This window comes from Mercenaria mercenaria, chromosome 1, assembly GCF_021730395.1.
Source record: "Mercenaria mercenaria strain notata chromosome 1, MADL_Memer_1, whole genome shotgun sequence".
NCBI classification, from domain to species: domain Eukaryota; kingdom Metazoa; phylum Mollusca; class Bivalvia; order Venerida; family Veneridae; genus Mercenaria; species Mercenaria mercenaria.
In genome coordinates, this window is record NC_069361.1 from 22,727,769 (window position 1) to 22,738,063 (window position 10,295).

Here is a 10,295-nt window from a genome sequence, read left to right on the forward strand (position 1 = left end):
CTCGAAGGATGTGTTTACTGTTTTGCAGATGTCGGTCGGTCTGTCTATCTGTTGGTCGGTATGTGGCCCAATCGGTTTCCGGATGATAGCTCAAGAAGTCTTGAGCTTTGGATGAATGTTGAAAGGAAGGTTGGTCATAACCAGCAGATGACTTTATTGATTGTGTGATCAGTAGGTCAAATGTCCAGGTTACAGTGACCTGGAACAATTAAACGGTTTCCGGACAATAACTTGAGAACGCTTTGGTCAAGGATGACAATACCTAATACGGATGTTGATCATGACCAGCAGATGACACCTGTTGATTTTGAATTTAGTAGGCTAAAGGTTGAAGGTCACAGATACCCAGAACTGTGAAATAGCTTATAGATGCTAACTTAAAAACGCTTGCACTTAGGATCATGAATTTTTTAAGGAAAGTTTATTATGACCAGCGGGTGATCCCTATTTAGATCTATTTTGAGGTCGTTAGGTTATTCGTCAAGGTCATAATTACCAATAATAGATCTACAGTTTCCAGATGATAACTCAAAAATGCTTAGACCTTATGAAAGTTTGGAAGGACCCCTATTTTGAGATCAATAGGTCAAGGTCAATGTCACAGTAACCCGGAACAGTTAAAGGCTTTTTGACAATAACTTGAGAACGCTTAAGTCTATGATCATGAAACATTTTGGGTTGGTTTATCATGACAGCAAATGCCGATTTTGAGATGAGTAGGTAAATGGTCACGGTCGCAGTAACCCGGAACAGTTGAACTATTTCCGCGTGAAAACTTGAGAGCGCTTGAGCCTAGGATCACGACACTTGATAGGGAGGAAGGTTGACCATGACCAGTAGATGACTCTAATTGATTTTGAAGTCAGACATTCAAAGAACAAGGTCACACTGACCCAGAACTGTACAACAATTTTTTGCCAAATAACTCAAGAATACGGAGGTTACTTATAACTGGTAAATAACCCAAAGCTATTGATTTAAGGTTAGAACGTCCAGTGCACAGTGACCAAATAATTTCATTTCAGCCCATCTGTCTGTCCGTCTCTAATACTGTCAATGTCCTAACATTTATCAGATTCTTGCCGTTCGCACCTTTATTTTTACAGATGCGTAAATGTCATTTTGACGGTACAGAGATATGTAATAGTTTTTCTTCAGAGTCAAGAACAGGTTTAAACCTTCAGATCAAGTTCTGATATGATTAAAGGCCAATAAATGAACTTATATAAACATAATTATTAGTAATAAGCTTGTCATCATTACAAAAGCTTTAAGATATTCCCTTAATGTAAGCTTATCGTTATCACATTCATTGTCCAGCAATGACTGAATTCAAAATGAAATCGGTGTGACGTTAAACAAGAAAAGTAACACACACACACAAATCAAACACATTAGATTTTAAATGGTATGCCTTAAATTGTCTTAGTATGCTATAAAACATTTTACGTCCCATGTTCAAAATACATTATGTAACCTCAGAGAGGATGTACGTAAGTGATCTTGATGCAAGAGACAAAATTTTTGCATCTGATTACTATAATGTATATATACCGAGTAACTTTACGCTCTTTCAGGGATTGTGACACCGCTTGCCACACATCATTTTACAGGTATTTATATTATCGTTCAGTCGCACTGAGGCTCATGTTTCTATCTTGCGGATAAATTAGGTATATCATTCAATCTTTCACCTTAAGTCTTCTTGAAAGCCGTTTGAAACACGTTTGAATTTCCAACAGACCCTCTTTCAGGAAATGTGACACCATTTGTATTATTGTATTTCAGTCCCTGGCTCGCGGATTTTTCAAAGTCCGCACTTCCCAGCGATTGGACCCTAGCGCGGACACTTTCATGAGCCGCGGGGATGCGCGTTTTTTCCTGTATCCCCGCAATATACTTTACAGCTTTCACCGCGACCAAAAGCAATACATCGATTGCGGTGTATTGCGAACACATATCGCAGCGCATCGTGGTGAAGTGCTGGTGATTCGCAGTGAATTGCGGTGGATTGCCGCGATTTACAGGTTAGAGGGTGACAATATAAATGCTATATACAGTGTAGAATTCATATGAACTGACAGGAATTTTCACATTCATTATTGAGAGGAAAAATGAAAAGTAAATGGCTTTTCATCATCTTTTATAATAATAATTTCAAACATTTTGCTTTAATTATTTCAGTTATACGTGTTTTCATAATATAAAATTTATCTACTGACAAGATTTGATAACAACTAACTTTATATAAAATAATGCATTCTTTGTCTTACCATTTATAATACGTTAAGTTTGTTTTTCAATGTGGCCGTACTATGTAAAAGGTAAATATCTGCATATAGTGAAAACTTAGATTTTTTAAAGTATCATAATTTAATAATGAAAAAATGTCAGATGAGTGTAATTGATTTTTTTATTTATTTGAAGAACTTACAAAAGAATGGTAAAATGTTGCTTTGTTATCATAAACGTACAATCATGCATAGCTATTGAAATATAACACAACAGGATAAAATGAGATTATTGAGTTTCACCTGTACAGGAAATGTCAAAACTGATGATAATAAATGTGAATGAATAAGGAAGATTAAATGCATATATATCAAAGAATCCCTCTTAGATTAATGATATGTATGCATTTGCTTTAAACTGCAATACGAACAGTTTACGCGCTTTTAAAATTAAATCGATGAATGTAATGTGACATTCCAATAGATACATGTATAAATACAACATTTAAATTTACAATAATTGGGGAAAAGCAAACCAAAATTATTATAAAATTTACATTTCACAATTTAAAAAAAAATTATTAACTACATTATAAGGTAGTACATAAATATTACGAAATGAAATAATATTTAAAAGTTTAAAAGATAAAGAAAGTTTTGAAATAAAGGGATTTAAAATACAAAACATTTTTTTTCTTTTCTTGTTATTGCAATAAAATAACAAGGTAACCCTTAAATTTAGCGCATAAACTTTTTGTTTTTGTATAGAGAAGTACTTGTTGAAATGATAAACAAAATTATAAGAAAATGAATTAAAAAATTGCACGAATATACGCAAGAAAATCTGAAGTTTCTTTAAGTGCTAGATAACTCCTTTCAAAACATTCCAATACCAAATCTCATTTTGAATGAGAGGATTTTCTGTATTACGGTTGAATATTGATTGCAATACAGAAAGTGAGTCGGAAAAAATAATAAACTTTTCTTCACTATATTCTGAAATAAAATGAAGGGCCAAATCAATAGCTTTTGCCTCGGCTGAAAAAATTGTAGCGTTATTTGGCAGACGTAATTCTGATTGATGCAGATGGCTAACGGCGGCACATCCAAGCTTTGAATCATCTTTAGAACCATCTGTATAAATTAGAAAATGATCTTTGTAAGTCGAGTTGATTTCATTATATTTCGTCTTGAATATTTCATGGTTTGTTTCAAACTTTTTCAAGGCGGTTTTCATATCAAAAAGAACTGTTGGAGAATTAAGAGTCCATGGTGGTGTATTCAGAACTAAGTTTTCTTTTATATCATCAAATTCAAAATCAGTTTCCTTCATAGAATTGTTGATGCGAAATCCAGAAGGTTTAATTTGTTTTGGTTTTCTGTCATACGAATCGTAGTACTTGCGTTTAAATATGATTTTATGAGTAGGATTGGATTTGTTGGCAGCCACCCTCAGAGCATATTGCAATGACAGTTTTTCACGTCTCGTGTAAAGGGAGGGTTCGTTTGCTTCCACATACAAACTTTCAACAGGCGATGTTCTAAATGCGCCAAGAGCAATACGAAGACCTTGATTATGAATAGTATCCAACATTTGTAAATACGATTTCCTGGCTGAACCATAAACAACACAACCGTAATCTAGCTTGGATCTAATCAAAGCTCTATAAGGTCTTAACAAAACTTTGCGATCTGCTCCCCACTCAGTATTTGAAATTACCTTTAAAAAATTCAACGATTTCAAACATTTCGCTTTCAGGTATTTTATGTGTGGTATATAAGAAAGCTTTTTATCAAAAATAACACCAAGAAATTTTGCTTCGTCAACAACGGGTATTTTTTACCATTTAGAAAAAGCTCGAGGTCACAATGATTTTCCGTAATTGACAAAAGTGGACACATTGAGATTTTGATTGGGAAAATTTAAAACCATTTTCCATGACCCAAGTTTGAACTTTATTCAAACACTGCTGTAATTGGCGTTCAATCGTACGCATATTTTTTGAACGATAACATATCAAAAAATCATCCACATATAATGAACAATCTGTCCCTGGTAACAAACATTTCACTATATTGTTATTTTTGATGCTTAAAAGTGTAACAGATAAAATAGAACCTTGTGGAACTCCCTGTTCTTGCTCAAAAGAGTCAGATAGGGTAGAACCAACACGTACTTTAAAATTGCGATCAGATAAAAACTGTGATATAAATGTTGGAAGACGACCTTTTAAACCTAAGTTGTTAAGATCATTCATAATACCATATTTCCATGAAGTGTCATAAGCTTTTTCTAAATCGAAAAAGACTGACACTAGATGCTCTTTTTTAACAAATGCATCACGAATAAAATTTTCCAGTCGAACAAGATGATCAGTTGTGCTGCGCTGCTTGCGAAAACCGCTTTGAAAGTTAATAATTAGGCCTTGAGATTCAAGATACCAAACTAGCCTAGAATTGATGACGTTCTAGAGTTTTACATAAACAACTAGTTAGGGCAATCGGTCTATAATTACTGGGGTTCGTGCTATCTTTCCCGGGTTTTGGTATTGGAATAACTATAGCTTCTCTCCAGGAATCTGGAAAAATGCCAGATTTCCATGTAATATTGTAAATTTCAAGTAGAAGGTCTAATGATTCTTGTGGTAAATGTTTTAAAAGTTGGTAATGTGTTTGGTCTGGGCCAGCTGCAGTATCATGACATTTGTCTAAAGAGTCAAGCAATTCTGTGAGCGAAAACGGTTTATTATAATCTTCATCATTATTTGAATCAAAATCTAAAGGTTTATTTTCTTTAGTGGATTTAATGTTTTGAAATCTTTTATCATAATTGTTTGATGAAGAGTTTTTTGAAAAAAGTTTTCCGCTTATTTTACGAATCATTTCCCAGACCTTTTTAACCGATGACCTAGAATTAAGTTTGGAAACGTATGAATGCCATGATTTTTTCTTTGCTTGTTTTCTGCGAGCTTTTGCTCTTAGCATTTTAACTGATTGTAGATTGTCTTTTGTCGGCCGTATATTGAATTTTTTAATGGCCGCTCTGCGTTTTCGAACAGCGGTCTTACAAGCATCATTATACCAAGGCTTATTTTTATGTTTACCATTTCTTGAAGTTTTAGGAATGGACTTGTCAGCAATATCGGACAGAAGAACCGAAAACCGATCAATAGGATCATAAAAATTTGTAAAATTCTCCAAAGACAAATAATTTTTACATAACGTTTGAAACTGCTTCCAATCAGCTTTATTAAATTTGAAATATGAAGGGTGGTCTGAAGGCAGATTAGAAGTATATGAAATAATAATTGGAAAATGGTCACTGCCGTGCAAGTCTTCTAGTACTTTCCATTCAAAATCAAGAAAGATGTTCGGTTGACAAATTGTTAAATCAAGCGAAGAAAAGTTACATGTTGCAGGATGAAGATACGTTTTTGATTTATCATCTAATAAACAGAGGGCATTTCTTTCAATAAAAGTTTCAACAATTTGACCTCTAGTGTTGCTGTCAGAACAGCCCCAAAATTCATGGTGACCATTAAAATCGCCCATAAGCAAAAATGGTTGTGGTAATTGTTTTATAAGATCATCAAGATCTTCAAGATTTAGTTTAAACTTGGGAGGTATATATATCGAGCAGAAAGTTATTGGTCGGTGCAATGTAACGTTTATTGCAACTGACTGAATATTTGTATTTAGAACAATTTGTCTGTGCGGACATGCATTATTAATAATTATAGATGTACCACCAGAAGCTCTGTCAGTGTTAGTATTAATGAAGGCATGCGCATACACTGAATAATTTTTGAAAGCTATTTTGTCCGTTTCCTTTAAAAATGTTTTACTAAGGCACATAAGTGAAGGATTATATTTCGATAAGAGAAGGAGAATTTCATTATAATTTGATTTAAGTCCACGGCAATTCCACTGGATAATTTTACTTTCCATTTATATTCTAATATTTGTTTAAAATGGAAAACAAAAATTGGACGAATGGAAATTTAAACGAAAGAGTAGTGCTGCATTGACTAAGGAGGTGGGACCCTTTTGATCTTCACCTCCTTTATGTAAGTAAAACTGGACGGAGCAGACAATGGCGGATCGTCATCATCCTCCCCCGTCAACCGGTTCAGATCAAGAGGGAACCGGTTATGGGTTTGTATGGGATAATTTGATCCCTTTCCAAACCCATCAGTTTTCAAGTCAATTTTTTGTCTGGGTGTTTGACTCACCCCACGTTGATTAGAATTCAGATTAATATTTTGCTTTGACGATTGCGAATTTGCGTAGTTTGGAACATTTTGTACAGCTGGTGGCAGCCTTGGTTTAGCAGCTGCATTTTGAACTACTGGTTTCAGAACAGGTTTTGCTGCAATATTTGGTTTTTCGGCTTGAACATCTGGGACACGCACAGAATCAGTTTGCGTAGACGCATCAATACATTGAGTTGATTTGTTTGAGTTAGATTTTGTTATGGAAGAATATGTCGATGTCAGTGATGGAGATATGAATTTAGCATTGGCAATTTGTCTAGCTTCAGGAAATACAATGCCCTGTGTGAATTTGACATGGAGAACTTCATTTTCATCTTCCATGTCTTGCAGTCTCGAGACTTGGCTGAATGCGGCTCGTCGCAATTCACACAACGCAATTGATATCTGCAGGTGTCATGTTCATGAGAATAGCCATTTTGGCAGCACTTTGGGCAAATGTGATCAGCTTTACAGTTGTTTTCATTGTGGCCAAACTTGAAACAATTATGACATTGAAGAGAATTTAGAATGTAAGTGGAAACTTTTGTACGAAGATAGCCAATGTTGATAACAGAAGGAAGAAATGGAACGCCAAATGTTAGAATGATAGTGTTCGTTTGGATTTCTTTGCCTAATTTTCTTATTTTGATGCGTCTAGCAGCAGTGACATGTTGCGCCGTAAGTTCTCGCACAATTTCCGTCTCCGATACTCCTGCAAGATCAGGACAACGACTGACTCCCCTTGAGGAGTTCAGAGAACGGTGTGGAATACACACTTGCATTGGTGGTTAAAAAATGACGTCATGCCTAGTAAATTATGTGCATGCGCTGCTTTGTCAACCTCCACGAGCAGGTCCCCTGTACGTAGTTTCTTAACTGATTTTGGAGCACCAGCGACACTATCGAGTGTTTTCTCAATCATAAAAGGCGAGATACTTGACATCTTAAATGTTTCGTCGGTAGACTGAATCAGCAGAAATCTAGGGTAAATAGTGTTTGAGCCAAATGATCGGTGAGAAGAATTCTCACCTTCTTTGCTGTCAGAGTCTGTTTCCTTATGCGGTCGTTTATTTTTATTTATATTTTCCATATTTAAATGATTCAAATTCATCACTCGCAGCCCCCACCCGCCGCGGAGTCCAACAAGGGAACATGTAAACAAAGCGGATATCCAGCTTATACATGTTAGGGATACTGTAGTGATATACTCGGCCGGATATTTTGCAATCTTTTTTATATCACCAGCTGTATTGCAGAAGACAATAAGGAGATTGAAGGGATTGCTACTCTACCCAACCAATTGACCCTAAGCCACCGCCTTCTAGGAAATAAGATGGAAATACATATTACAGTGAAGTGTTCAATAACTGTGTGAACGTACAATGAAATTTGCTGAGCGCAGTAAGATATGACAATAGAGAGAGACGTTAGATTTGTATAACATAAATTTGCAAAAAAAACTCAGAAAATTGTACAATCTAGAAATGAAAACACATAGATGCAATTTAAAGTGAAGAGCATGTAGATGCAAACGTAATTAAAGAGATTTCCTAGGGCTTGGCATGACTAGCCGATTGATCGTATCGGGCCAATACGACCGCCAAAAACGTCTACACCGAATCAGAGGCCAAAGATGTGTATTGGCACCCACATCCAAAAAAGAGGATGCACACATGTAAACAAGCACACATTATCTCCCCGGGATGCCATGGGGCACCTCAACATCCAGGACCCTCCTCTCCGGCTTACGGGCCTCCACCAACGGCAAACAGGTGGCTCCATTTTCGGGGGAGTCGTACTCCTCTGCAGATACAGCCGGCATTTTCTATCCCCCCGCCGGCAAGGGGCTTCAGACTTCTTTGAAAGAACTGGTTAAGCCGTATAATGAGAAAAACGGTATGATTGCTTAAATTTGCTTTATTGAAATTTCTTCATGGCATTAACAATATTAAGTAACCTTTAGCCAACCTTAAGTAACATTAATAACATTTGGAAATAAAGTTCTTGCGTTAAAAAGTTTTGTAATATGTATAAATATCTCGATGATTTAGAAAATGTCCTCATAGTCGCATAACATAACTGTGTGACCGTAATATGTTTATCATGTTTGTCATGAATTGCAGTTATAAATTGAATATGTATTGTTTATTTGATAGCAGAAATGCTCGAAATGTATAATAATTTTCTTATTGTTATACGGCTTTTATCAAACCTATTTATATTAAACTGTATTTTCCCTCTTTGATAGTCTATCATGTGACTGAGGCAAATAATATATTTATTTATTTAATATACCACACTTATATAGCACTCATTTCATGTACATGTATACCTTCAAAAGTGCTTTACAAAATTAGTTGCAAAAAGTACAAACAAATACGCATACAAAAATAATGCATTCCACATTAATAAAAATCGTGAATGTAAAACGTATAGATTAAACAAGATAAACATACATACATATTTAAAAGTATTTAAGTGACCCTATGATAAAATAATGTTCTACGCTGTTTTATGAAGAAGAAAAAAAACATCAATGTATCGGTCTGTCAACACACTATTGTACAAAGAAATTGGTTTTTAGCAGGCTTTTGCAAGCAGCTAGCGTATCAGCTTCCCTGATCTTGACGGCAAGGGAGTTCAAAAGCTTTGGAGCAGTGCACAGAAGGCTGCGAATGCCATACATCATGGTTTTAGTTTTTGGCATAACCAATGACAGCATGTCTTGTGATCTTAGGTTTCTGACCGGTTTATATACTTCTATCATATCCCTGATATAGGCAGAGGACTGGTTGTGTAAAGGTCTAACGGTGTGGGTCAGAACCTTGTACTGCACCCTGTATTTCACTGGCAACCAATGGAGCTCCTTCAGAACCGGTGTAATATGATTGCTACGGGGTGTCTTAGTGATGACGCGAGCTGCTGTTTTCTGGACATGTTGCAACTTGTTAAGTGTGCTGTTTGGAATACTACCTAACAAGGCATTACGATAGTCTAACCGTGAAACAAACAAGGATGTTGATAAGGGTCTTTGTGGCATCACTGGTAAGATACCGTCCGATGTGACCTATTCTGCGTAGTTGTGCATATCCAACCCGGCACATGGATATAACTTGTTGTTTCAAATCCATACTGTTGTCAAATACTGCACCAAGATTCCTAACACATTTTGTGGATTTTATCACAGAGCCAGCGTCCTTCACAGGGACGTCGTCAGTGTACTTGGAGTTACGCTTTTATGTAAATAGCATTACCTCCGTATTATCAGCATTGAGTTTCAGCATGTTGCGATGCATCCACGAGACAATTTCAGCCAGACAGCTCTCAATGCGACGCAAAGCCTCACTTCTAGCCATAGCCTCTATCGGCTTAAAGGATAGGTATAATTCAGAGTCATCGGCGTAGAAATGATGAAGAAGTCCATGACGTCTGCCTATGGCACCCACGGGTTAAGTGTACATGATATAGTTCTTTGGACCAAGCACTGATCCCTGTGGCACACTGTATTTCATCAACATAGGCGTCGACAACTCACCATCAATGCACAAAGTTTGATAGTGGTCACTAAGATATGATGACATCCATGCAAATGCTTTGTCTTTTACTCCAAAATGATGCTCGAGTCGGTGTAACAGTGTTTGGTGGTCAATCGTGCCGAACGCTGCAGACAGATCGAGTAGCACGAGGACTGCTACAGAATTTTGGTGTCACTCTGTACCTTTATCAAAGCCGACTCAGTTGAATGAAACTTTCTGTAAGCAGACTGCAGTCCGTTATGTAGCGTATGTTCACTCAAGTGCCGCTCAAGATG